This window comes from Cervus elaphus, chromosome 7 (assembly GCF_910594005.1).
Source record: "Cervus elaphus chromosome 7, mCerEla1.1, whole genome shotgun sequence".
In the NCBI taxonomy this organism is placed as follows: domain Eukaryota; kingdom Metazoa; phylum Chordata; class Mammalia; order Artiodactyla; family Cervidae; genus Cervus; species Cervus elaphus.
Window position 1 is genome coordinate 48,350,186 of NC_057821.1, and position 8,138 is coordinate 48,358,323.

The 8,138-nt window shown below is 52.4% G+C and overlaps 1 long non-coding RNA gene across 1 annotated transcript; it reads right to left on the reverse strand.

Moving 5' to 3' along the window:
* Positions 1-5,791: 5,791 nt before the first annotated feature.
* LOC122697851 lies at positions 5,792-7,412 on the reverse strand. The gene is made up of 3 exons (XR_006342187.1): positions 7,218-7,412; positions 6,850-7,022; positions 5,792-6,259 (listed from the first exon to the last, which is right to left on the reverse strand). It is a non-coding gene; the product is annotated as an uncharacterized LOC122697851 (long non-coding RNA).
* Between the last annotated feature and the right edge of the window lie 726 nt (positions 7,413-8,138).

Consider the following 8,138-nt stretch of genomic DNA (forward strand, 5'->3'; position numbering starts at 1 on the left):
AGTCAAAAGGGTGAACTCGGGCTGGGTGGGAGGTGGTCCCCACAGGCCTGGAGCAGCTGACGAAGAAGCCAGCCGAGGAGTGGATCTGGAACTCATGCTGTGGTTAGCGGGTGGGATGATCGGAGGCCCTTTTATCTTGAGCTCTGGACACAGGAGAGAGGAGTGGGTCGACTTTGTTTAAGGCAGAAGGTCAGAGAAGTAGATGCTCCCTACATCTGAGGCTCTCCCACCCCTGACGCCCATGGACTGTTCCTCCATTATACCGTTCACCAAGCCTCACTTCCCTTCTCTCCTCCCGGGTCCCAGCCTCTCGGGGAGAACTCTAGGAAGCCTGTTTTACTTGCTTTTTCGTCCTAGGCATGGGCTGGGTGGGGAACAGCACTGCTTATGACACTGTTTCACTAGAAATGGAACTGTGCGTCCCTCATAATGTCAGCTCCTCTCCGCTCTCTGGTTTAGCTGGACCTCCTCCCTTGCCGTGCAATCGGCAGGTGGTGTCTGCCCAAGCTCCGGGTGCCCCCCCCCGGCCCCCCGCCCACCCCCTCTCCTCCCATTCTCCATCAAGGCTCTCCCCTCTCCTGTGTCTCTCTCCTCATGCAGGGCCACACCCGGGCCTTATCTTGCCTCCTGTGAGATCCTCATCTCTGCAATGCCCTCTAGAGCTGTCCTTCCATCACCCTGTTCTCGCCTTCCCACCAAACCTGTTCTGTGCCCCCGCGGTGGCCCCTGGAGCCCTCCCAGCTTTGGGCATCTTGGACCATTCTGGTCGCATGTTACCTCCCTCCCCATGCTGTTTTGGATTCCTTGTTAGCTGTTTTGGCAAAGTCCTCAAAACCTTCAGATTCCCTTTCCCTCTCGACCTCCTGCCGCATCTTTCTGCCCTCTCGTCCCCTCCCGACCCCCCTCTGCTCAGTTCTGTTGAAGGGACTGGGGCGCCCGCAGTAATCGGACCCCCTGCGGTCCTGCCGTCGGACTCTGCCGCGCCCGTGGCCGTCTTCCTTAGCTCCATTTTTAGCTCCCTATCAGATTCCCATGACAGCTGCTCCGCATCGTTCCCTCTCTGCTCAGGCCCGCCGCTGACCCTGCTCGCCTCCTGGCCGGGAGCGGACATGCCCCCTGGGCTGGCTGAGAAGGGCAGCCCCTGGCGCCGCTGGGACCCTGTCTTTCTCCCTTCCGCCCTCCCTTCTGCCTCTTTCTCCTTCCCTCTCGTCCTTTCTTGGGGAAGGGATGGCCCTTACTCTTTCCAAGGCCGGACCTCCCGCTCCGCCTCTCAGTCCCTGTCCCGTGATCGCACTAGGTTGCCGCTGCTCCTGGCCATCACCCCAATGCTCTGACCCTGACGCTTCTGTCACCTCCACCTCCACGCAAGCGGGGGCGAAGTCCCCGGGCTCCCTCCTTCTCTCCTCTCTCCTCTTCCTCTTTCTCCAGTGGCCCTGTTTCCTCCCTGGTCCCAGGACCAGCCCCGCTGCCCCTGAGACGTGGTTTGTGGTCTGCGTCCGCCCTGAGAGGCGGCCTCGTGGGCCGGCTCAGGCGGGACCCTGGAGCCAGCCCCTCGGGGCTTCCTGTCCAGCTTGCCCCCTGTGTGTTGTCATCTTGACCCTCACTTGGCCCCTTATCAATCTTTCCAAGGTTCCGCTTCCTTCTCTGGAAAATGGAAGTGCCTGACTCACTGCATGCTGTGAGTCTTGAACGATTCTATTTTTTAAAAGTGCCTGACACACCCTTGGTACATAAAATAAACAACATTCCCGTGCATCCCTGGTGTAGCCCATGCTGAGTCCTTCCCGTGGTCGGCGCTTGCTCAGTCCGTCCCCCCTTCACGGCCTGATGGCATCCTGCCCTCCACCCAACCCCCAGGGCCCCCAGGCGGTGTTCTCTCTGAACCTCATCCCCGCTGTAGTGGGTGCTTCAGTCTCCCCACGTCGGGCTGTATCGGGACCATCTGCACGTGTGTGTCTGGTCACTCACGAAATCAGGAGCCTCTGCGGGCAGGGATACTGAGTTAATTTTTGGCTCCCGCTAGGGGCTTCCCAGCTGGCATTAGTGGTAAAGAACCCACCAGCCAGTGCAGAAGATCTAAGAGATGCGGGTTCCATCCCTGGGTCGGGAAGATCCTCTGGAGTATATCCCCTGAACCCACTCCAGTATTCTTGCCTGGAGAATCGGTGCAGAGGAGCCTGGCGGGCTACAGTCCGTGGGGTCGCAAAGAGTCGGACACGACTGAAGCGATGTAGCACACATGCAGGGTGCATGTTGGAGCACCTTACAGGTAAGTTATTCAGTAAATGTTAAATTTAGAAGAATGTTTAAAAATTTTCTTTTTGGCTGTGCCGTGGGGGCATGGGGGATCTTAGTTCCTCTACAGGGGGTTGAACCCTCACCCTCTGCATTGGAAGCATGGAGTCTTAACTACTGGACCCTCAGGGAAGGCCTTAGAAGAATTTTTAAAGACCTGCTTGCTGCTAGGTATATCCTTGGGCTTCCCTTGTGGTTCAGTTGGTAAAGAATCCGCTGCAATGCGGGAGACCTGGGTTCGATCCCTGGGTTGGGAAGATCCCCTGGAGGAGGGAAAGGCTACTTACTCCAGTATTCTGGCCTGGAGAATTCCATGGACTGTGTCATCCAGAGGGTTGCAAAGAGTTGGACACGACTGAGCGACTTTCACTACCACTACTAGGTATATCCTTGTAACCTTAAAAAAAAAAAATCTAAGCTGATTTCTTTCTCACCCAGAATATACTCCCTGACCTTGTAGAATTTACAATGTAAACACCCAGAGAAACCCTCCTAATGAAGACCATCAACAGGTCTAGCCAGATGTTTGTGGTCCTTATGCTGGCCTGGGGGAATGATCTGCCTTCAGGTTACTAAGGTTTTGTTTTCGCAAGTAATTATCCCCCACTTGATACCATCAATCAGATTTCTCCTGTGGAAGAGGAAATGGTCAGACTAGCCGATATCTAAGATTCCTTTCAGCTTGAACAGCACTGTAACTCAGTGATCACGTGCTGGGCGTGTGACACAGTTAAGATGCTTCTAGAAGTGACTGAGGATGCCTCTCATGTCTGTCCTGGAATGAAAGTTCCTCGGGGAGGGCTGTTTGCTGCAGGTGTGTTAATGAATTGATCTGTTCTTGCAGTCCATATTGTGAGACTCCGTGTGCCTGGTTTGGGGTTAGGTGCCAGAAGAGTGCTGACCCAAGCCCCCGGCTCATCAGAGGGCTGACAGCTCTTCTTGAGAAAGGGAGGTGCCCGGAGGTGGGCCAGGCCAGGCCGGACAGCCTGGTGGCTCTCAGAGGGGCCAGCGGAAGTGGGGGTTCTGCAGCAGCACGCGCAGCAGCTGCCCCTCGTGGGACCTCCTCCGTGGTCCCTCCCGCCCTGAGGCTTGTTGCGTTACCCACAGGCAGCCTGAAATGTCTCCTGCCTCACCCGCTCACTTCCCTCGATTCATCTTTCAATCTGGAGGATTTACAAAGATTTATGCCATTAAGAGCAAGATCTCAGCAACATGCCGCATGGGGAAAACATGTTTTTCTCCTGCCCGTGGACATGTTACCGTGTAAGCTCTTCTGGGCAGGGACCCATTTTATGTGTCATCTTCTCTGGGTGAAGCTTCCTTCCCTCTGAGGGCCGAGGCTTCAGAGATTTGGGTCCATCATTTCTCCGGGGGTCAGCATTAACTCACACCAGCTCTTGGCTCGTGTTGAGCCGCCTGCATTTTACAGCGGGGCACGGGGACCTGAATCCTATCTTATCAGTCAGTCAGTCATGTCCGACTCTGTACGACCCCATGGACTATAGCCCTCCAGGCTCCTCAGCCATGGGATTCCCCAGACAAGAATACCAGAGTGGGTAGCCATTCCCCTCCCCAGGGGATCTTCCTGACCCAGAGATCGAATCCGGGTCTCCTGCACTGCAGGCAGATTGTTTACCATCTGAGCCACCAGCGAAGCCTGATGGTGGTTTAGTCGCTAAGTTGTGTCCAACTCTTGGACTCTTGCGACCCCACTGACCGACCCTCAAGGAAACAAAAGAACGTCTATTACTGAGGGCCAAGCACTCTTGGCCGAGGAATGGCAGGGTTGAAATGAGCTTATTGTCCTCACAGCCCAGAGCCCGAGGCTTCAGATTCTTTTGGGTGCTGGAGGTTTAACACAGGACAGGTGGGCGAGGAGGCTGTCCAGGCCATGTGCCCCCCTGCACCCGCCCACCTATCTGCTGGGCTTGACGCGTGGGTGGACGGCTCATGAGGAATCCAGACTGCTCTACGGGCAGGGACGTGCCCATAAGGCCATCTGGGGCCTGTGGCTGGAAGGAGACACGGGGAATCTTCCCCAGCTCGGCTTTGGTGATTTGGGGGAGCTTATGAGCCCTTTCTTCTTTCCTGCTGGCCGTCCCCCCTCAATTGTGGACCACCTGTCAGAGTGTTGAGGAGACCCAGGTTTTCCGCTTAGCTCTCCGTGTTGAAAGAGCTTATAGATAAAGCAGAGGATGGGGAGGGGCTGTGGTCCTGACGGCTTCTGTGCAAGTGTTGGGAGAGGGGCAGCGAGCAGGGGTGGGGGGGTGGGGGGGTGGAAAAGAATGGGAGGGGGGCAGAGCAGTCGGGGGGTGGGGTGGGCGGGGGCCCCAGCCGCACAGTCTAGTGAGCTGGTTTTCTTTTTTCTTTTTTCGTGGTCACTTTGTGCTTCGTGTGAGATCTTAGTTCCTTGACCTGGGATGGAACCCATGCCCCGCTGCAGGGGAAGTGTAGTCTTAACCATTGGACTGCCAGGGAAGCCCCCCCTGTGAGCTTTCACAGATGGAGTTTCTGGCTCTTGGTCAGGATGATCCCAAGAGGAGGGACCCTGAGGCCCCCATCCTGTCGTCCTGTTACTTTGCCTCATCAAAGCATTGGCACCACCCTCCCAAATAGATCTTTTCTGTGTCTGTAGTGAATTTGGCTTAACAGCCATCTGAAGCTCACTGCACATCCCAGGCCTCCTGGACAACATCTGGGCGAGATGGGACCGTTCCCCGAACCTGTGCGCATTTCCTCTCTTTCTCCTTGGGTTGGATCCTCATGCCTCCTGCACACGGTGGGCAGGATGGGCATTACTCACCCCGGTTTAGAGATGATGGATTAAAGGCTCAGGTCTCTTGTCATGATAGAACCCTACAGATGTCACTGGTCCCCCAAAGAGTTCACTCTTTTTCATTGCGTGGTGTCGGTGTAGTGAGCGGATCGTCAGTGGGCAGGCACTTCAGTGTACATGCCCACACGCAGATGGAACATCTAGTTTTTACAGAGAACGGTGACAAGCCCAGGTTGTCAAGGAGGCAGCCTGGGGACAGAGGCGCGAGAGGAGCCTAGGGCCCGCTGAGAGGTCGTGAGCCTCTCCCTTGCTCCAGGGGGCCATCGCGCAGCACAGGGAGCCCGGGCATTTCTCTCATCCCTTCGGGGAGCAGCTGGCCGGTGCCTCCTCCCACCCCTGCAGACCCGCAGGTTTAATCTGCGGTGTAGACAGGAGCGCTCTTAGCTGAGCGCAACTGCTATCTTTTGAATCTCGCTTAGCTCGATGCAGCTGACCAACAAGCTTGCAAAGGGACCAGGACTCCATTTCACACCTGCTAAATTTCTGACCAGCCAAAGAAAACGTTACCAACAACCAAACAGATAGCACCAGCAGCCATTATTAACAATTCAGGGCGAGCAGACTGGCTGCATTTGGTTGACTGGGAATAGTTACGGATTGAAATAAAACAGTGAATTAGGTAGGATAAGTAAATCATCTTACGTTACTTTTCTCTCTGTGGCCATTTTATTAGGTGTAATTTGGATGTTGCCAACGTATGCTCACTAACTATTTCCATGTGCTCACATGAAATTTGAACTCATAAATGTTATGGCCATAGAAATTTCCAATTTGTTTCAATTACTATGTTACATTTCCTTTTTAATGTTATGTGAATTTTTGGATGGAAATAAAAACATAGTCATAATTCCACTACTTGAGGGCAGAAAAGAGATGTTTTCTGCTATCTCTCTCATAAACTAAACATTCACGTAACACATGTTCTGCTTCTCAGCAAAAACATGAGAGACTGAGGTTAGCCATGGACCACTTGCAGAGAAAATCTGGGATGTCTGGTAAGCTGGCAGGAGGAAGGTGCTGGCCTGTTGTCCGTGGCTCCAAGCGGATCCCTGTGGGTCTTGACTGAGACAGCTGCTCCTTCTAGATTCAGGTGTGCATTTCCAGGAACTGAAGCAAGCATCTCCAAGACTGTAAGAGACCCAGAGCAGAAAGTATTTTCATTTGAATCTGCTTCTCATGTATCATCTCAAGAGTCAAGGAATCCATCTTCCTATAGGTGGATATTATATCCTTAACCACCCACAAGGCAGGGAGCGGGTTGAAACTGCAATGGGCAATTGAAACACGTTGCTTAAAAAATTGTAGGGGAGGGGGTGAACAGGGCCTGAAGGATCAGCTTGTGTGAAAGAACGAATGGGTGTTAACATGCACACAAGGACTAATTGAAAAGGAATGAAGATATTAGCTGCAGGTATAACACGATACAACATCTTTTAACACTCGGACAACTTAGAGTAGGAAGTCAGCACGTTGCTGACTGAGCTTCAGATTCAGCACTGTTTCCAAAGTGAAATATTTCAGCGCATAAACAGTTCTTGAAGGTGAAACCCGCCCACGATTCCAAGTCTTCCTTGATGAAAGCAGACTTGCTCTCCCAACATTTCAATCGAATCATTTCCTTTGGGAGAGCACAGCCAGAATCATCTAGTAAAAGAACATGAGAGAAGTTGTCTTTAATGCTAATGTACATTTTAAACGAAATGTTGAGTAGTCAGTACCCTTTTAATCAGAAATGTCGGTTAGTGGGGATGCTCGTCTGTGCCCTTTTACAGGAAACAAGACAGGGGCTTCCCTGGTGGTCCAGTGGTTAAGGCTCTGCGCTTCCGCTGCGGGGGGCAGGGGTTTGATCCCCGGTCAGGGAACTAAGATCCCACATGCCGTAGCGTGTGACCTAGGGGGAGAAAAAGACAAAGCAAATAATCACATTTTTTTTTTTTTTTTTACTGAACAAAGTGAAATAAACAGCAACTAACATTCGCCGACTGCCTATTATGTTTTTGGGTACTTTATTTTACAAGAGCCTTGTGGTAGATTTTGTATCCACTTCACATATGAGGACCCTGAGGCTGAGTGGCTGAGAACTTACCTTGGCAAGTCTCAGAGAGAGTAACAGGCAAGACTATCTGGTTTCAAAGCCACATTTCTTGTGCTCAGCTCTGCCTCTGTGAAGTATTTACTCAGAAAATTCTCCTGCGGGGTCCCCCCAGGCTCCATAAACATTTAACTCCAGCGTCTGTATTTTCTAGAAGCACACCTATGTGTGTGTATTCATATATATATACACTTTCTATCTATCTATTAGAGTAGATCTGTCTGAGTCTTTCTGGGAAATTTTCTTAGTGGAGACGTCAAATTCTTCGGTTCTGAAACTGGACTTTGTCAGTTAAATGTTATCTAGGGCAATGACTCCTGCTAACCAAACCGACTAAGGAAACAAGTATTGCTTTGCCAATTACATGTGAGCAGAAGTGATAAAACTCACGTTTCCTCCTGGCCATGGTGGTGACTGTGGAAGCATGTGTTGCGTGAAGCCTCTGTCAGTCTGTGATCCGGAGACCATACTGAGCCCGTCTGCGCCGGGCAGAAGCGGGAGAGGGAAATAAACTTGCTGTTTGTCAACAGAGGTGGCGGCGATGCTTGTTATGGATGTAGCCCAGCCTCTCCTGACTGATAAAATGGACTGGCCAGTTCCTCTTATACAACAATGGCTAAAATCCAGTCCCAGTGAATGAGAGCTGCGCTTGAGCCCAAATAAGGTTTTTAAGGTAACCTCCATGAACATCTCGGTGACCTGCAATCCAGCGAATCAAAACGCAACTAGTTTTTGCACTTACGCCTCTCTTCCGTGTGCTGGTCCAGACACTCTCATTTCGGAACCACTGCCGCCGCCTCCTTGTGCTTCTCCCGCGTCTGCCTTTGTTGCCCAGCCCCCTTCCCTGACCCAGTCCTGGGGTGTACCCTTCACAAGATGGGATTCTCACTCGTTTCCAAACTGATCCTTTAGTTA